At 34.1% G+C, this 21803-nt stretch overlaps 1 protein-coding gene across 5 annotated transcripts in view; it reads left to right on the top strand.

Annotated features, from left to right (window-relative positions):
• Positions 1-21803, top strand: part of Pde7a (phosphodiesterase 7A) — a 104181-nt gene that overhangs the window by 1003 nt on the left and 81375 nt on the right. The window lies entirely within an intron of this gene.

The following is a 21803-nucleotide window of genomic DNA, read 5'->3' as shown; positions in this document are numbered from 1 at the left end:
CTGCAGTTAGTTCTGTGTTTATGATCACTTTTTAAATATTTTTATTTTCCAAATATTATTGCTTAATGTTATCTTCTATGGGGGTCTATTTTCTAACTCCAGTTATATTCAAAGTATCTTGAACAAGGTCTGCATTTTTTTTTTTTTTACAGCTAATGTGGACAGCACCTTTTGTAAATTTTGCCTATAATAAGTGTCCACTAAATAGTTATCATTTATATTTTTGCCTAAATTTTAGAAAGAGCAAGAGCCTATATTGAGTATCCTTTTGCAGTTTTTTTTTAATTTAAAGCAGACTTCTTTCACAGCACAAGGTAGTATGCTAATGAGATCAGTGTAGACTTGTAAGAATGACTAAAATATGAAGTGGCATTTCAAATAATATTACATTATTACTAATTTTGAAGGTTAGATCTGAGACCTGTGTTTTTAATACTGCTTAAAGCATTTTCAGCTTCCAGAATTAATGTTGAAGAGGTATTAATGCATTGTTGAAAAGAGTTTTAACAGTAATAATTAAAGGTTTTTAATGGTGGCAACTTTTTTTCAAATCTAACTATTATTTTACTTCCTCAGATTAGCAGGCACTTCTAAATATTATTTTACTTCCTCAGATTAGCAGGCACATGACTAAGACCCATTTCCATTATGACTAAATAATAAAGGCAATCACTGATCATTTATAAAAGTATAAAATACGTATAACATTTTTGAGTTCCCTGAGGAGAAAATGAATGAGAGGGAAGATTCCAAGGGATTTAAAATGAGGCTGATGCCAGGGATGTTACCTGATGCCTTAATTAATCCACAGAGACCAAGTTTAAGCTACACTTTTTGTTGATTTATTTTCTGGATTTGGATTTAAATGGGTAACAGAATTAGAAAAATATAACTGTGGCAGATAAAACAAATATTGTAGGGTTACACATCACATTTTGTTAATGAAAATGTTTAAAAAAGTTTCCAAATCCTAAAAAAAATATAAAGGAGCTTCTCAAACATTGGACAGAAAATTTCACAAATTAACACTGATACTAGACTTCAGGATGCTAGATGTATGTTTATCATTATCAAGGCTTTGCATATTTTTTTAAAATATTTTTTTAGTTGTCAATGGACTTTTTTTTTTTTATTTTAAGTGGTGCCGAGAATCAAAGGCAGTGCCTTATGTATGCTAGGCAAGAGCTCTACCACTGAGCTATGACCCCAGGCTGGCCTTGCATATTATTTAATAATAAAGTTTATGTTGATATTGACTTTTTTGGGGATGGAAAGGAATTTGTAATAGAAAAAAGGAAGTAGAAAAGCTTGGAGTCTTATTTAGAGCTCTATAAAATAAGTATTTCTTTACCCTGGAGTCTTTAATTCCTAAAACCACAGTATAGAAATTATAAAGTATTTAGGCAGTTTTATAATTTTATTTAAGAGACTTAAAATTATTTTTAATACATTGAGTAGAAGTTATTTTAATTTTATTTTTTCTATATTAAAATTGGTTCAAAACTAGCATCCTTTTTAGTTCTTTATTTTTGCCATCGTTTTGGATCTCAGTTCATAGCGGGTAATTAATATTTGTTGAATGAGTGAATAAATAATTTTGTTACCTTTGATCATCAGTTTTAAATTTGAAAAAAAAATGTAAGGACATCAAAATAAAGTAGTTACTTGTTTATCCAAAATTTGGTTTAGAACTTGTTATTAGAGACTGATAGATCCAGGAAATAAGCAGAAAAAGACTCCGAGGAACCAAAATAGAATTGGAGATCCACTCAAAGTTTCTTAGATTTAGACAAATTTTTCTTAGTAGTGGGATGAGAGGCAGCTATGGCCATTTGCACTGATACTAGCAGAGGTTGACAGCAGACATACCAAAAACTAGGGATGGTAAGTAATACTCTTCCAAGCCTGCAAAGTTTTAAAAAGATACCCTGGAGACCTTTAGTTTAGGACTTGAGTGTTGGCTACTAGGCATTGACATAACAATTATTTGAATAATAGTTATTAGTCAAAATACTGCCGAGTAAAGTCTGTTTTTAAAAGTTGAAAGATTTGTACTAAAAAAAAAAGATTTTCATACCAAACAGTTTTAAGTATTGGTGCTTAAATGGATATACTTGGAAATTATCTGGAAAATTCATTTATGTGGAACACTAACTCTTCCAAGGATTCCAGGTAAATGAGGCATTAACTTTTTGTTTCTAGTCAGGTTGTATACTACCTTTTCAGGTGGTTAATGTGAGTTTTTAAAATTATTTGATGAGTAAAGATAATAAATGAACTCTGTTCTTTGCAATTTTGGGATATCTATTGTTGATAGCTGAATTCATTTCAGACACATTTATCCTTCAGAACCAAGTTTGTTCTTAGGGGGAAAAAACTTGATAAGACAGAAATTGTGTCTTGTTCATCACTGATGCTTTACATAGATAGATGCTAAAGAAATGTGGTGGTTGAGCTATGTATTGATGGGGATGTCAGAGCACTGCACTTGGAGAATTATTTCAGTCTAATTTTCTACATACTGGAAACAAATATTATTTAGGTTGGACTTTTGAGGCTTAATTTTTAAACTATATCATAACAACAAGTATTATTGAACAAAATATTGGAACTTAACATGAAAAGATGTGTTTTTAATACCATAATAAGCCAAATTTGAATTCTAATTTAACATTTGTCTTTTTTAAAAGAAACTATATCACAAATATTTATTCACAGAACATCTATGAGACGCCTTTTATTAAGTGTGAAAAAAAATGTAAAGAATTGGTGGTTTAAGGAAAAAAATTCCTTGTGACCCTGCCATTCCTAGTCAGGTTTTCCTTTGTATGCCTTACCTTCCTTATACATACAAACTTCCCATTGTAGTCATTGTGTTTGTTCTCTCCTGGCTTTAGCAGTGTTTGTAGTATAGGATAAATTATGAATGTTCCCCTTGGACCCAAAGTCCCTTGGATAAGAATTGGTTCCTTCTTCAAGAAGCTTACAGGATTATGAGGGGGAAAGGTAGGATTATATGTGGTATAACTAGTGTATTGGTGTTACCAAGGTATGATGAAACTTCAAGGAAGGTACACCAAAATATCTGGGATAAATTAGATGTAGCTTCATGTAGTAGTTGAGACTTCTGCTAAGGACCACAGGTTAAGCAGATGTTTCTAGACAAAATTGGTCCAATGCAAGGGGGAATAGAAGAAAGGATCACCCGCATGGGTATGTAATTTATATGTAGATTAGCACAATTGAATAGAACCTCTGTGATGATGGGCATGTTCTCTGCACTATCCAGTATGAAAGTCACTGCTATATGTAGGTAGAGGCCACTTGAAATTTGGCTAGTATGCTAAGGAAGTTAATTTTCAGTTTAGTTTTATTTATTTAAATAGCTACATATAGCTAGTAGCTACTATATTGGCAGAGCAGATGTATAGATCATTACTTAATGATCTTTAGAGGTATGTCAGGTTGATCTGTCAGCAACACATCAACCAAATGTTGAACATAAATTTGTTGTTGTACAAAAAACTTAATAACTTTACATTTGTTTGATAAGGTCTATAGAATCACTGGGTTGGGCCGGGTATGGTGGTGCATGCCTGTAATCCCAGCAGCTTGGGAGGCTGAGGCAGGAGGATCATATCCCTTTCATGTCCAGTCATATATTATATTATACTTTTACTGTAGTAGATGTACTATGGTACCCTGAGTTTCTTATAAATTATAGTAAGCAAGAATATGTGGTTTCAGGAATGTTGTTTGTACTATTTGTACTTATTCTTCCTTTTTTTTGCATTTATTCTTTTGTGAAATCTTATTTGTATGTCCTGTACTTTATTAACGAGGGCACTTATATATCCACCATCTCTTTGTAAATGTGCATTATTCCAAATTACTGTTACCATTATAGTTGCATTTTTATAAGCCTGCATACAGAAGCTTATAACGGGATAGTGTGTGCAGTTGATGATTCTCTTTGCAAGGGACCTGTGCCACTGATTTTTGTGACTGATTAAAAGTGTCTCTTGCTTATATTTTTCTTTAGCAGGACTTTTGGATTGTTGCTCCATACCTCCACCTGCTGGTAGAGAGGGCTCTTTATTTTCAGAATATGATGGTTGGAGGGAGAAGACAAGATGGCAAGTCAGGGCAGAGCAGAATATGGGGAAGAAAAATATGTTGTCAGTCGAATAACTGTATTTCAGCAAAGGCTACACTACTTGGAGTTTTGGATAGACCAAACTTCAGCTCAAGATCATATAAAGTATGTGGCAAGAGGTGCTTTATAAAGTTGCAGTAATCTTCCTTCAGTAATAATTATTATTCTATTTTTGGAGTAATTTCTACATATCAGATACCTTAAATGGTGTTTTAAATCTTTATAAAACCTCTCTCAGATAAATCACAATGGTGTTACTTTCATTTTTACCAAGAGTAAACTGAGCTTTGAGGTATTGAGTAACTTGTCTGAAGTATTATGTGATCTTTGAGAAAGGCTTATCAAGGTCCACCTCCCTCTTTTAATCTGGTCTACCTGAACAGTAAAGGTGAGTGGAATATACTTAGAATTGTAGGTTCATGGATTGTGGATTTTGTTGGCTTATGGATGTGGATTGGAAAAGAAAATTTGATGGACTGTTTGGCATGATTATTTGAAGCCATAACCTTCACTCTGGCCTTTTCAGTCCATATATGGGGTATTTTGTTCTAGATGCCATGTTTTAGGAATATGCAACTAAGCTAAGTCATTATCTGAAAGTAATGACCAGAGTGGTAAGGTGACTTGAAACTAACTACTTAGTTTGATGAGTGACTGAAGTAATTAGAGACATTTAGTTTAGAGGTAAAAAGACTCAGATTTCAGCCATCCAGGGTGGGAATGGAGGTGGGGAGTTGTTGGTGAGAGATGACCAAAATTTGAAGAACTGTCACATGAATGAAAGAAAGGAGAAAAGGAGTGGGACAGTGGTTGTAGGCTCTCAATTGCTTCACCTTGTTCCTAATTTAGAGAAGATACAAGCTTCAAGTTATGATTTGTTCAAGGAAACACAACAAGGTAGTGGGAATGGGTCACTCTGACCCTAAAGTCCATGGGTTCTCTTCTGCTTCCTTTTATCACATCTGAAAAGGATGCTACTTCAGAGCATAGAAAAAGAACCAATAGCTAGGAATAAAAGTTTGTGTTTGACCATACCAGTAGTCGAATGAACACTTCAAGAAAGTATTATAGTTTGTCAAATAATTTAATCGGTGTTTTTCATCTTTATAAAAATTCTGTTGATATTACTCCCGTTTTTACCAAGGAATAAACTGAGTTTTTTTTAATATTTATTTTTTGTTGTAGTCAAACACAATATCTTTATTTATTTATTTTTATGTGGTGCTGAAAGTTTTAAGGCGTCAGGCACCTTGTTCAAGGCATCATATGAACTTTGAAATGGGCTAACTCCCTCATTTTTAATCTGGTCTTTTTTGCTTTCGATTGATAAATTTTTTAAAAGTGAGTGTATAAGCTGGCTCATGCCTATAATTCCAGCAGCTTGGGAGGCTGAAGCAGGAGGATGACAAGTTTGAGGCCAGCTTCAACAATTTAGCGGTACTCTAAACAACTTAGTGAAACCCTGCCCCATAATTAAAAAACAAAAACAAAAATTGGCCTGGGATGTGGCTCAGTGGTTAAGCATCCCTGGGTTCAATCCCTGGTACAAAAAAGAAGAAAGAAAGAAAAAAATGTATAGCTTGAAGGTTATACTTTGTGTTATACTTATAAAATTGTACATTGTTTTTTTTTAAGTTTTATGAAGAGCAGTTTGGCAACTGAAAATTTTAAAAAATGAATACTTAGAGGATTAATGTTTTGCTTGGTAATTTACTTTTAGAAATTTATCTTGAGCAAATCTTAAATTAAAAGATTAATCTTCAAGGATGCTCAGCCCATTATTACTTTTTGTTGTGAAGAATTGGAAACAACAAATAATTTGTAAATGGTTGGGTAGTCTTATGGAATATGATATTTGTATTATTTCTGTATTGGATAACCATTTAAATGCTTTGAAGGATTCAATGGATATTAAATTTGCAAATAGCTAAATTAATTTTAATAGTTTTTATTATTCTCATATCATATAGCCACTAAAATGCTTTGAAGAATTTGAAGACTATTTAATCACATGGTGAAATGCTTATAGCATAATTAAGAAAAAACCCCAAGATATCTACAGATATCGAAGTTTTGTCACATGATATGCATACATATGCGTATTATACATGCTTGCAAAAAGGAAAAAAAAAAAAGCTAGATGTATTCCAAAATGCTAACTGAAATTTTCTCTGGATGGTGAAATTTTAAGTCATTTTAAACCTTTTCTTCATAATTTTATTGATTTCTTTTATTATTATTATTATTTTTTTTTTTGGTGAGGGTACCAGGGATTGAACTCAGGGGCACTTGACCACTGAGCCACATCCTCAGCCCTATTTTGTATTTTATTTAGAAACAGGGTCTCACTGAGTTGCTTAGCGCCTTGCTTATTATTATCATTGTTTTTGCTGAGGCTGACTTTGAACTCCTGATCTTCCTGCCTTAGCCTCCTGAGCCACTGGGATTATAGGCGTGTAGCACTGTGCCCAGCCAAGAATCTGTTTTTTAACCAAAATAACTTAGGAATATAAGTCAAGCCAGTTGTATTTGGACCAAGGTCTCCAACAGAGTGGGAGCTCTCATGATTATAAATTCTCAGAGACAGTGGAGATAACAGCTTGAAAGATACTTGGATAAGAATATTGTCAAGGGATTTGACTCTTGTGGTTCTATCCAACTGGTTCCTTTCAACTTCACTAATCTCTAAGTTTTTGGGAAACTCATATATATATGACAGGTATAAGGTATAGCTCCAAGAATTATCAAGTTGTGTCACCCTCCTTGGGAGATGTTGGGAAGTAAAATGGTATGATTATTGTTTTAAAGAAGAGCTGGTGAAGAGGTTTTGTCCATGGACAGTGGTGGAAGGAAGGGAAATAAGAAGTCAGGAGTTAGTCCTAGGAACTCATTTCCCTTGGAAGGTAAAAAATATTACTGCTTTTTTGGTTTGGGAGTTCAGATAGATCATGAAACAAGCAATAAAAAGAGAGGAGGAAGAAGCAGACAGGTTTTCCTTGTCTTTCCTTTTCTCTTACCGTCTTTGCTTCTGTGTGTGTATGTAGCAGGAGATGGATAAGTGTTTACTTGAGCATGTTGAGTTCAGGTGTCTGGGGAACATTTGAGTAGGGAGTCCATTAGGCAGTATCTTAAGAGGAAGGTTAGGTCTGATGTTGGATTCTAACACAAGGGTTTTGAAACATTTTGTTCATATATTTCTTCAAAGAGCTTAAATAACAACAACAAAAACTGTACCTTCTCACACATCTTGACTTTTTCATCTAAATTTATTTTTTTATTTTTTTGGTACTAGGGATTGAACCCAGGGGTGCTTTACCACTGATCCGTATCCTTAACCCTTTTTATACTTTATTTAGAGACAGGATTTTGCTAAGTTGCTTAGGGCCTCACTAAGTTGCTGAGGCTGGTTTGAACTTGCAATCCTCCTGCCTCAGCCTCCCGAGCCCCGGGGATTATAGGCATGCGTAAGCGTTCCCAACTCATCTAAATTTCAATATTTGTAAGTGATATAATTTCTGATGTATTGTTTAAACCATGAGGCCCCATCTCTTGAATTTTCTACCAATAGTAATGCTTTGTTGAGGACTAAGCCTTTTACCATGCAGACCTCTGGGGAACACCATACTCAACTATAGCAAGAATATGGAGAAACCTCATTTACAACTTTAGTAGATGGTAATATAAATGCTTTATTTTAGTCGTATCACCTGTGTTTTTTTTTCAGAATTATTTGCATAAAACAACAAAGTGATCAATAATCAAAATTATCTTAATGCTTTGTCAGGTAGCATCAAGATTTGATTTCCTTCCATTTTCATGGAATTAGTGACACCTCCACTTGAAAAATGATTTGATACCCAGTATTTAGAGTAAATAATTCTTTCAACATATGAATATGTATACATATATTTTTCATACTGGGATTAAACCCAAGGCTTTGTGCTTGCTTTGCAAATGTTTTATCAGCTGAGCTAAATCTTAGCCTTTTAACAATTTTTTTTTTTTTTTTTTAAATTTTGAGATAGGAACTTTCCTAGTTGCCCAGTTTGGCCTCAAACTTGTGATCCTCTTGCCTTGGTCTCTGATTAGCTGGGATTACAGGTGTGTATCTGTATCTGGCTCAACATTTTGAACTGTTGTTTTGGATCCGTAGGTGGTGTTAGACCCTAAGACAGTTCTTCACCATAATTTTTTTAAGAAAGTGTGAGAATTAAGGTTTCATTTTTAAGAAGTGGCAGAAATGAGGAAGAGGTGAAGGGGGACAGGAGGCAGAGGTAGAGGAAAATCAGCATGCTGCATCAGCAGTGGTTCTAGAAAATTGTGCATTTGGAAATTGAGGACCTAGTAGTCAATAACTCTGAAACATTCCATGCTCATGTCTTCTAGGAGTTGCATAAAACAGTCTACTGGTTTTCTGTATTCCACTTCGTTTCTGTATTTTGCCATTCTTTATAACTACACAGAAATAACATCTGATACATCTGTCAAAATTTTCTCTGGTTTTTGATTACTCCTAGTACTGGATCTCTATACTTCATCTCTCTTGTTCTTCTTTGAGAATGAAATCAGGATGTCAGAGCTTGCAAGTGACCACATAAATAATTCCATTCCCAACATTTTAAAGATTTAGTAGCTTAGGATCAGCAGATTATGTGATTTGCCTAAGGTCACACAATTAGAAAGTGGAGAAGCTTAGGACTGTAAATTTAGCTCTGCCAACTTTTAATCTGTTGCTTTTCTCACTATATCCCTGCTTCCTTGTAAAAGGATTGATCTGTAGGATTTAAGTGGTGATCTTTTTCACAGGAACATTATTCCTGTGAGTGGCATGTCTTTTTTAATACATTGAAAGCATCTGTTTATAGATGAGTAGTTATTTGAAAAAGTAGTTATTTGAAACACTCAATTCTGAAATTGTTTGAGTTACTTCTAATTGAAATGTAATCAGAGATAAAGTAAAACTGTTCTTGAAAGCGTAATGGGCCAGTTGGAAAGATAGCATTTGATTTATTGAAATGTGATTTCTGTACAATGTAATAGGAAAAACTTTTATGAAAGATATATCTCACCTGCAATTTAAAATTAACTGATGAATGAAGCCTTTTTCAACTTGGGGAATAAGAGAGACAATATTCCTGATATACAAAGAACTAACTGCAGCATTTTGTGTTTACTATGTGTGAAGTGATGAGTAGTGGAATTTTTTTAAAAAAATTTTTTTCATTTTGTTTTTTGCATGAATTCTTCAGAGCAAACATTGTTTTAAGAAAAGCAATGGATTTATCCTTAAAAATAATAAAAAGATTGTTACTTTTAACGAGCAGTACAAATTCTTATGAAAATAGACTATGCACTAGATAATTGGCAGAAGATGCAAGCATTTCTAAGAAGAAACAAATGTGGAAATCATGCATAACATCTCTAATAACCAAGAAAGTGCAAATAAAACTGGGGAGGGTAGGGGAATACTTTCACATTGGCAAAGACAAACAAAACCTACTGTTAGTAGGAGTGTAAGAAAATGGATTTTCTTACATATAGAGTTGGAGCATCATTTGATTCAACCAGTTGAGATGGCAGTAAGTTTATATTGTACAAATGAAAATTTTAAGTGGGAATACTAACCTTTCTGCAGCTCTGGAATTTGTCCAAAGGAGAAGTTGTAAAAATTTGCTAAGATAATGTGTGTGCATAAATTTTTGGTAACAATTTATAATGTTGGTAATGATAAATATGTGGATTTATGTCAGTGTTCAATAGAAGGGATTTCTGTACAGTCTTTTTTTTTTTAAACATCAGAAATTTATTAGTTGCTCAAAATATTACATTGATCTTGACATATTCTGTACAGTCTTTAACCTCTATTCATCTGTATGTTGAGGGGATCAATCACCTCCAATTGGTTTGGGGGATTGGTTAAATTAATAGTCTTTAATTCTGAAAACTGTATCCAGTAAAATAATGCCATATAGCCAAATTTGTCACAGAAAAATGTACATAACAACTTGAGTGGGGGAGAAAACTCATTACAGAGTGACATGTTGCATTAGCTTACTAATGCAACTTTCTGTATAACATATATTTGTAGATTTTCATAGAGAGAATTTTGTATACAAATATATGAATATATCCAAGTCAGTGAGTTTGTTCAGTATACTGTTAAAAGGGGCTCTCTTTGGGTAGTGCGATTTTTGGTAATTCTTACTAATTTGTACTTTTATAATTTTTGCAGGGGTAGTACTGGGGATTAAATTCAGGGGCACTGACCACTGAGCAACATTCCCAGACCTATTTTGTATTTTATTTAGAAGCAGGGTCTCACTGATTTGCTTAGCACCTTGCAATGGCTGAGGCTGGCTTTGAACTTGTGATCCTCTTATCTCAGCCTCCCGAACTGCTGGGATTATAGGTGTGTGCCACTGCACCCAGCTTATAATTTTTGTTAAACAATGAGAATATATATAGAGTAATCAGAAATCAACAGCAGGTTTTTGAAATCTTCCCATTTAAAAATAGCTTATATTTGTTAGAATATCATTTAAGTAGAATTTTAAAATTATTAAAGAGACTGGGGTCTAATTAGTCAATAATTTAATCAGTACAATATGTGAAAGTGAGTTACTCACCATTGTATTTCTGTTACCTGGCACGTAGTATGTGTTCAAAGGTGTAAATAAATTTCTATTCTTTTAAATTTTTGTTGTATTAAAATAAAAACAGTGTTTTAATGTATGGAGAAATACACTGCATTCTTAATGAAAAATGAAGAAAAAGTAAGTATGTGATGGCTAGTTAACAAACAAATTTTGTCTACTTCAAAGCCCTCAAGAATATTTATGAGATAGAATCTTAGAATATTAATATTAGGAGAGACCATGGAGGTTAATCTCCTCAACATACAGATGAATAGAGATTAAAGACATTACAGAAATCCATTCTGTTGAACAGGTCTGGTTTTGACTTTTCAATGTAACCTGAACATTTTTGAAATGGATGACCACTTTATAAGGTAGTCCATTGGTGGGTTGAATAGTATTTACCAAAAATTCATGTCCAGCAAGAACTTCAGAATGTGACCTTACTTGGGATAAGCATCTTTGCAGATGTAATAAAGTTAGATGAGGTTGTGTTGGATTAGGACAGGATCTGAATTCAACGACTGGTATCTGTGGACTCTCAGAAACTCAGACACACACGAAGAAGCAGCCCATGTGAATGTGGAGTGAGATTGGAGTGATACAGCTATAAACCAAGAACAGCAAGGATTGCTGGAAGACACAGACACTGGGAAAAAATGAGGAACATTCTCCTCTAAAGCATTCAAAAGGAGCATGGCCCTGTGAACACCTTGATTTTTAACCTCCAGCTTTGAGAACTGTGAGACAATAATTTCTGTTATTTTAAGCTACCCAGCTTGCAGTACTATATAATAGTAGTCCTGGGAAACAAATACAAATGGCTTTTTTTTTTTTTGAGAGAGAGAGAGAGAGAGAGAATTTTTTAATATTTATTTTTTAGTTTTTGGCGGACACAGCATCTTTATTTTATTTTATTTTTTTGTATGTGGTGCTGAGGACCGAACTCGGACCTCACGCATGCCAGGCAAGCGCACTACCACTTGAGCCACATCCCTAGCCGCCTACAAATGGCTTTGATTGTTTAAATTTTTGTGTTCATACTTTGAATCTGTGGACACTTACTGAACAGTGTTTATGTACTTGTGCTCTGCTGGGGGTTATAAGTAAGACATGTTCCTGCTGTTATTTTTGGTGCTTGGTCCAGTAGGAAAAACAACAGTGCAAATACATAATTACAATATGTTTCAATAACATTTTCTCATTAGGACAGTGTACGAAGTTAAGTAATGGCACTCAGAATTGAGAAATTGTGAGAGGTTTTACAAAGTGAGATCATTGTACTTGATTTCAAAGACCCACTTAGACTGGGCATGGTGGTCCACAATTCCAGGGATTTGGGGAATATCACAAGTTAAAGGCCTGCCTGGGCAATTTAGTGATATCCTATCTCAAATAAAAATAGGAAAGGGCCTGGGGTGTAGCTTAGTGGCAGAGTGCCCCTAGGTTAAATCCCCATTAACATTAGAGAGAGGGGAAGGGTGGGAGAGGAGGGAGGAAAGACAGACAGACAGATAATGGAATCAACTTCCATGGTAACTCTGCTTTATCCTACCACCTCTTGTGCTGTTAGTCCTGCCTTGTTTAGGTCACATTTGACCTGCTGCAGTAGTCTCCTGCCTCTAGAATTCTGTCTCCCCAGGTGGCTTGAAGTAATTTTTTTTGTGTGTGTGTGTGGGGGGGGGGCACCAGGGTTTGAACTCAGGGGCATTCAACCACTGAGCCACATCCCCAGTCCTGTTTTTTTTTTGTGTTTTATTTAAAGACTGAGTTGCTGAGTGCCTTGCAGTTGTTGAGACTAGTTTTGAACTCACAATTTCCCTGCTTCAGCCTCCAGAGCCCCTGGGATTACAGGTGTGTGCCACCTAGTCCAGCTTGAAGTAATTTTTTAAAATGCAGATTATGTCATTCCTCTGAAAACATAAGTGGTTGGTTTCTTCTCCCACTCAAAATTATATCCAAACTCCTTTTTATGGCATGGCCCCACATAATCTGGCCCCTGCTGCTTTTTCAGTTTCATTTCTTTTCACAGTGGTGTTTTTTTATTGTCAATATACCAGCTTTGTTCCTATCTCTGATTTTGTTCTGGCTCTTCTTTTGGACACAGGATCCTCCAGTGTCTCCTTGACATTCAATCTTTGCAAAGGAAACTTCCTTGCCCTGCCCCGCCATTCAAATAGCACACCCCTTCCCCCAGTCTTATCATCTTGTTTTATGTGTGTCACACATCACTAACTTGACTTTTGATCTCCACCCCCACCTCACCTGCCACTTCTGCCGCCATAGGATATATGGGAGAATGTGTGGTCAGGAAACAGGGATCTTGTTTTCACTTTTTATTGCAGTGACCCTGGTGTGCAACATACACAGAGAAAGGGTTCTATACAGAAGAATGAAAAAAACCTTACTCTTTTAATTTCATGCTTATCATTTCAGAACATGTCATGATAATTTTTCTTTGGACGAGTACCAAATTGTATACCAAATATTTTAAACGATTATAAAATTTCATTTTATAATCCCACCTTCATCTCTATCCCCTTTCTGACTTAGCTTCTGTGACACTGAAGCTCTCGTAATTTGTAAGTTTATGTAAATCTCACTTAAGAATGCACTGAGATTTAGAACAGTACATTGCCCACAGCAACACAGCTGAAAGTGGTGTTTCTAGGATTTGAACTTAGATATTTTTCTAACTAGAGCTGCTCATGTGCTGAGCTGGTGTGGAGGACGATCCTTTTGGTGAGTGGGAGGTATAAATCCAGAATTAGAATAGGAGCCCTATCCTTTTGGAATAGAAATAGCAAACACTTATTATTTGTATCTATAAGAAGAACTGGGTGATAATTTGTTAAAAGGAACTTTAAAAAGTAACTTGAATTTTTTTAGACTAGAATTAATATATGCTTGTTATAAAATACATGGAATATACAAAAAAAAGAAGAAACATCATCCATAGTCCTACCACCCAGAGATAACCACTGTTAACATTTTAGAATATTTTAATCCAGTATTTTTTCTGTGCAGTAATGAAACATTATGATGATCATCTTTACACATAAATCTTGAATTTTGAAATCATTTCCTAATATAATTTCTAGATCAAAACAGATTGTCAAAATTTGGGTGATGCCAATTTATGTTTCCATGAGCAGTACTTGAATGCCTTTTTATGTGATATTTTTATTTTCCTTTTCTTGGACTTTTGTTGATATTAAATTTGTAATATATGTTTACTGTTAATTACCTGTATCTTCTATGACTTGTTAAGATCTATTGGCTGTTTTTATTGGCAACTTAGCTTATCAGTCAACTTTTGAGTTATATTAAAAATGACCATTTTGTCATATTTATGCCAAACATCCAGTTCTTTTCCTTTAATTAAAGGGTATTCTATTTATACTGATAAACCTTTAATAAGTCTTAAGTCTCTTTAATGATATAATGGGAGAAATTTATTATTAATAAAAGTTTTTAGTATTTTAAAATCTTCCACTTGTAAATTTGTTTTTATTTACGGATTCAATAATGATCTTTTTCATTTTAATGGTTGCAACAAATTATTGCCTGGCTTTCTTTCTGTATTTTCAATGAAAAAGGAAGATGACAGTATAATATGTTTCCTATAACGAAGAATGTGAAATTGGAGGAAAAAATTTTATGCTTGGGAAAGTATACTGAAAACGAGGGACCTGAGAATTTACAAATGTACTGCTGAAGCACTGTCACTTTAAGGCAACTGGCACACATAGTTCTTGGCAAGAAATCTTTTTAATTATGTGATACCTCCAATTTTAGAGTAAGAAAAATGAAAAAATAGGACCTATTTTAAACAGCTTTTTTAAGATCTTTAACTTTTTGAAGAGAATTTATATCTTACATTATAAAAGATTTTTTTAGTGCCTTATAATATTAAAATAGAACAAGATAATCAAAGATAAAGGCAGACATAAGTTATCTGAAATGTGTAGAAACAACATTTTGAGTTTTATTTTTTCTTTGTATCACATTGAAAATATTCCAACTTGATTTTTAGAGAAAAACTTTCTGGAAGTGACTTTGAGGATTTTGTGGTTGGCTTCAGATAATTCCATTTGAGGTGTAGTTTTAATAATGTTGCAGAGGTTTTCCACCCTCTTTTCTCTTTCAGCAGTGTTTTCAAGTGTCTTATTTTCAAATTGTGATGTGTTAGACCAGGAATCAAGTATGCTGTGCAAGAACATAAAATTAAACTTTTAGAATTGTATTTTTATTTATTTAAAAAAATTTTAGATCCTGATTTTGTTGCATAGATCACATAAAAGTATGTGTATATAGTTTATAAATAAATGCATTAAAAGTGTGGAGAATGCTGCCTCAAAATGTCTTTATTGCTATGAATTTTTCATCTCTCCTTCCAAAGCAGGTGGGGCAGGGTTGCATGAAGCCCATGCAAAAATGAGTACAACATTTCAAAGGGTTCTTGGAATCTACTCATTATACCCCTAGAATAACTGTATTCTCATTTATCCAAAACCTTCCCTGTCGTGAGTCCAGTTACCATCAGCTTTTGTCTGTGAATTTACTTGACTTTCTTAACTAATTCTGGTTTTATTCTTTAAGTTTGCACTTTGCACAGCTGTCCTTGTCCATTGAGCATTCTGAGTTCAGTGTGTTTGGTTAGACTATGAGCTCCTGAAGAGTGGACACTGTTGCTCTGTTCAGCATAGTGCTCATACTAAGTAGATTTTCAGCAAACAGGGCATCAAGCTTATCAATCCTGTGGGTGATGCAGTCCTACTGAGAGCACAGCTTTCTGCTGTACTCATGTACCCTCCTTTTTCCAACTTCCCAAAATGCCTTCCCATCCCCTACAATGGCATCCCATCTTTTCTGTTTTGAAGTATCCTGTGCCATTTCAAGACAGCCACTACTAATTGTTAGAGTATTTCTGGAGAGCATCTTGAAGGGGTGTTAGCTTTTGCATTTCCTTATACAAAGCTGGTAAATGATGTCAGCAGAATGATGGGCAAGTTTCTAAGCCTAAGACATTCTAAAAGATCTCTGGGTTCTTCCTGATGCCTCTGTTAGGTAACCTTTATCTTCAACAATGTGTGGGATATAACCCTGGTCAACACACCCCCTAAGCTTTCAGCATAAGTATGGAACTAGAACCAAAAGGTAGTGGCTACAGAATTTTGCTTTTTGGAAACTGAATCGGCTCATTTAGGTATAAAACCATAGATTTCCTATAGAAACACAGTGGGAAACATGTAAGTAGCTTTAAATTTTCTTGTAGCCACATTTTACAGTGAAATTAAATTTAATGTACTTTGTTTAATTATATCCAGAGCATTATTAATTTAACATGTGATCAGTATTATGAAGATATTAATGTTATGTTTTGTTTCACAGTTTTGGATACTAAGTCTTCCAATTTCAGTGTGTATTTCACCCTTGGAGCACATCTCAATTCTGACTAACACCATTGTAAAGTACACTATTGCAAAGGGGCTAGTGAATCTCATTAGACAGCACAGCTCTAGAAATAACGACATTTTATGGTACATATTTGTAGGGGGTCAGGGAAAACTCTTTTCTGTAATTATATTTGTTGTGTAGTTTTATAATATGGGGTTATGCATATTACCACCTTTTCAAACATTAATTATTAGGCTTAGAGATATCAAGGTTTTGAATAAATACACTTTATTTTTATAGAGATTATGTAGCTTCAAATATGAAAAGATAATGATATTTTAGCTTTATTTTACATTCTTTGAGTTGAACTGTTTTAGTTTCTTGGTTTTGGGAGAAAGAAACTTTAAACCTTAAATTGCTATTTTATGAGAAGCTATGCTTGTCACAGAGGAGCTAGCACTCATCCTTCAAACAGATTTTTAGATTGAGGGAGGCTGTTGGGTGAGAAAAGGCATAAAACTTTTTTTCTTTTGTTGTGGGGGAGTCAGGTTTTAATATACCTCCTTGCATTGAAACTTGTTTTCTGAAAAAAAAAAATACAAATACCCAATATAAAAAAAGTAGAAAGGGTTCACTTAATTATGTGGTTAAGGATGAAAGCTAGTGCCCTGAGGAACATGAGTAGATGGTTCTTCATTTCTTAAAGAATGTTAGGGAGCTAAATTACAGACTAAGCACCTTGCATTGGAACATCAGCCAGAAGATCCATGCTCATGAAAGCAGTTAGGATAAAAATTCCTTAAATCTGTTTGAAACTTTTTCTTTATTTTTAAAATTGGAGCCTCAGATGTTTAAATCAATAACCTCAATTTTAAAAATTGTCTACGTAATTGAATCAATATTACTGAAGATTTGGAAGAGAATAACTATTAATTATCTTCAATCATAACATTTAATGTATTTATATACATATCTTAAGGTAGTTGTGATCATTGGATATTTTAATTTTGTAGCTTTTTGGAATGTAATACTTTTTAAAATATAGATATGTGATGTTAGCCTTTATCACAAGTATTTTATGTTGTCACCATATGATAACTTGGAAGGATGTGTAGGCTGATGAAGTACTTCTGCTCTGTAAAGTGATACAAGATCCATTTGTCATGGTTGTCTGTGACCTGCTTTCAAATCATTCTTGAGCCTATGGGAAGGGGAAGGATATAAAATTCAGGGCAGTTGTGCCATCTCTTTTGTTCACATTCTAGTAGTGAGAACTCAGTCACATGCCACACCTGTAAAGAGACTGGGAAATGGAACCCAAGTGCCTGGTTATATCCTCAGGAAGGATCTGAGAATAGATTTTGAAGGACAACTAGTAGTCTACCAGAACTTGTATAGATTAGTCTTAGCAACCTCTAATCAAGAAGGATTATAAAGCAGTTTACAGAGGAACAATTTTTGTGATTTTAACTTTTTTCCCCTTCATTTGTATTTTATGCTGAATTTATTCCTGTGCCATAAATTGTGCACAAATTTATTCCTGTGCCATAGTTTTTGTTTGTTCAGTTTCTTCTGGGATATCTTTTTTCTTTTTATTATTATTTTCTTCTGCGCTACCTCCTCTTCTGGTTTAGGAACAGTTTGTTCCTTTTCAGTGAGGCTCATCTCAATGTGGTAGGGGATCTCATATATGTGTTAATCCGATCATGAGCTCTATAAGCATTATGGTGCACTTTAGGTGCTGTATTCACATGGATATATTCAATGACCAGAGAATCTACAACTAAATCCTTAAGTTCAGCATTACTCTCTGCATTTTTAAGAATGTGCAGCCAAAATTCAGACCTCTTTCTGGGCCATTAACTCTGTGTCCATCCCACTGGTTGGCCTGGGCAAATCTCCCATCTCCACTGTTGTAATGCCGGAATGGCACAATTTGCTTCTTTAATGTGACATCTTTCAGATACTTCATTGTTTCTATAAAGTGACATCTTTCAGGTACTTGATAGCTTTTTAGAAATGTATATCCTTCTGAGCAGTTTCACAAAGTAAACATGAAAATTCAAACCTCTTGACTTATATGATTTTGTGGGTTTTTCTGAGTCAAGAGAGCAGCAAACCATTTTCTCAGGTTATCTCAGGCCACTTACAGAAAGAGGAAGAGTGGTGGCTTCTGGGAGAATTCCTGTGATTTTTAATTTTTAAGGATTATGTTATTTATCATATGTATGTACATTAGTCTAACACCCAGCTTTGTTATACTTAACATTGTTTTAACTATTTTACTGTACTGTTTATAAGAACATGCTAAGCACACAGTTTCCTCCATACTTTGGGTTATTTCTCTAAGGATTTTTATTTTTGTAGAAATAGTATTATTAGACCAAACAATATGAACATTTTTATACATTTTTATTTCTATATTACTTTTACAAAGCAACCATTGCAGTCCTGTAGGGAATGACTGATGACCAATTGTATAAAACTTTAAAAAATATTATACTCTTGAGCTCAGAGTACAACAGTGGGAATAGGTAACATTCTAACCTGAGACTACTCACATACCACTCCACTGCCCTAGCTTGGTTGGCATCTGAGTTCTGTCAGTGATAAACAGGCCACAAAGACATCACCTTGAAGGGACTTACTTAGCTTTAGATTGGTGAATGATGCCAGTTACTTGCATCGTTTGTGGATGTCGATTTTCAGAGGTGTGAGGGGGGCCAGTGGCTCAGCTCAGCCTGAACTTTTCCTAGTGTTTGGAGCAAGCATTTTCCTGGATGAGGCTATAAATAAGCACAAGAAAACCTTTAAAAGGCCCACTATAGTCACATATATTGCGCTGGCTCTTAAGTTGTATGCATGCGTCTAGGAGACTTGAAAGGACTTTATGAACCCAGGATATACTTGAACTTTGAATGTGCTTCTAATATCCATCGGCAAAGATGGAAGTCTTATTGTCTTGAGGTGTTTGAGCAGACTCTTCCAATCTCAGAGTGACTAAGTTATGTAAAAAGGTGGCCCTTAGGAAGACAGGCTTAAAGTAAAAACAAGAGGATGTTAAGAAAACAACTGAGCAGAGGTATCTGTTATGGTATACCTCAGCGGAGACAGATTTTACCCATTTATCCTGGGCATGATACTAAACAAAGGTGAAAGAAAACAATAGCAGCACCTTTAATGGGGCCAGAACTCAAATCCAGAATTGTGTTATCTAAAATCCCAAGGTTTAACAACAAAATTAAAAGACAAAAAAGTAAATAATAGAAATTGACCCTAAATATTGGATTTAATAAAGTCTTTAACTGTTAAGAATACATTAAAAGAACTAAAGGAAGCCATATTAAATAATTAAAGTACAACAAAATCAAAGCATAACAAGCCAACAAATGGAGATTCTTAATAACTAAATTGAAATTATTTTAAAAATAACTACAGCAAACCACTCCTCGATGTGATATGATAACATTTCACTTTCCCTAAAACCTGTAACATAAGCCAAACTCAGGATCATTTTACAAAGGTACCTGAATAGGTATTCTTCAAAACTGTTAAGATCATGAAAAACAAGGAAAATAGAGAAATTATTATAGACAAGAGGACACTGAAGAGACCTAATGATTAAATACAATGTGATATCTTGTATTGGATCCTGAAACAGAAGGAGGACATTAGTGGAAAAACTGATAAAAATTTTTAGTTTATGGTGTTGCACTGAACATAATTTCTTACTTGATATATGCATCATAGTTGTGCAAGATATTTACATTATGCATGTAAATACATAACGTATACATAAGTATATGTACACATGTATTTTGTATATATGTATATATGTATGTTATGTAAGTATAACATATTTACATAAAATATTAACTTTAGGGGAAAATACTAGCATTAGGGAGGTATATATAGGAGCTCTGTATTACCTTTGCAATTTTTCTATAAATAATCTAAATACATTCCAAAGTAGAAAGTTAAAAAAATTCAAATGGAAATTCTAGAATTGAAGAATACAATACCTGAAATGAAAAATTGACTAAATGGGCTCAACAGCAGATTTGAGACGACAGTGAAAATAATCAGTTTACTTGAAGGCAGAACAATAGGAATTATTTAGTCTGAAAACCAGAAAAAAGTGATGGAAGAAAAATAAGCAGAGCCTCAGAGATCTCTGGAAAACATCCACTGTAAAACATGCACGTAGTAGGAGTCACAAAAGGAGAAATTTCCAGACAAATGGCCTCTGGAAACTTTCCAAATTTGATAAAAACCATCAAACTCCATATCTAGAAGCATGTTGGCCCTTGCTGGGATTAATGCAAAGAGACCTTCCCCCAGAGATAGCATAGTCAAACTATAGAAAGAACACAATAAGAGAAAAACAGCCCATTTCAAAGAGGGTACACAGTATGATTAATGATTAATTTTTTATCAGAATCAATGGAGGCCAAAAGGCTGTGGGATGACATCGAAAGTGCTGAAAGAAAAACAGTCTGTGGAGAATTCTATATTTAGCAAAAATATCCTCTAAAAATGAGGGAAATAAATATATTCCTACACAAAGGCTGGCAGAAGTCAGTAGATCTGCCCTACAAGAAATACTAAAAGAAGTGCTTTAGTTTTGGGAATGACACCAGATGGTAATACACAGGAAGAAATGAGGTGCACTGGAAACATCAATATGAAGATTAATATAAAAGACTAGAAATACTTTTTTCTCATTTCTTTAAAAAGCATTGACTTCTATCTATAAACAAATTTAGTACCTGTAACATTCCACCTCCTTCCCGTGTTTGATCATCATATCATAAATTGCTTTCACCTGTTTACCTCTTGGTCAATTGCATGGGACTGTGATCATGGTTCTGAAAATTTCGGGCTTTGGGACACCTTTCCACTCTTTATTGAATACTCCGAAGAACTTTTGCTCTATGTGGGTTTTATATATTGATATTTATTTTATTAGAAATTAAAACTGAGGGGAGGGGGCATAGTAGAGGATAGGAAAGGTGTCAGAATATAACAGTTACTAATAGGGCATTATGTAAAATTGTGGATGTGTAACCGACGTGATTCTGTAATCTGCAATTGGGGTAAAAATTGAGTTCATAACCCACTTGAATCTAATGTATGAAATATGATATGTCAAGTGCTTTGTAATGTTGTGAACAACCAATAAAAAAAAGATTAAAAAAAAGAAATTAAAACTGAGGGGAAAATTAATAATATTCATTTAAAAATAACACTGATTTCATGTTAACATAAATACCATAGGGTTTTATTTTTTGTTTGATTAAAAAACCCCTGTATTTTCCAAAACAAAATAGTGAGGAGAAAGACATTATTTTACATTTTCATATTTTATTCCTGTCTGCCTTCATAGAAGACAGCTACATTATCCTATAGGCTTCTGCACTGAACTTGTTAGAATATGTTGCTTTGACTCAAGTATGTGAAGAAAAATCTGGCCCCAGTCTGGGTAGCTGGAAAAGGGAGGTCTATGTTAGAAACGTTTCTTTGTAACTGAAACTCAGGTGGTGGTTTTGTAAAAGTTAGTTGCAATGTGAAATCTGAAACCATGTCAATGAATTTTTATACTTTATTGCATT

The sequence above is a fragment of the Ictidomys tridecemlineatus genome, chromosome 7 (assembly GCF_052094955.1).
Source record: "Ictidomys tridecemlineatus isolate mIctTri1 chromosome 7, mIctTri1.hap1, whole genome shotgun sequence".
Lineage (NCBI taxonomy): Eukaryota > Metazoa > Chordata > Mammalia > Rodentia > Sciuridae > Ictidomys > Ictidomys tridecemlineatus.
The sequence above is the reverse complement of the archived record's forward strand: the minus strand, read 5'-3'. Positions and strand labels throughout refer to the sequence as shown.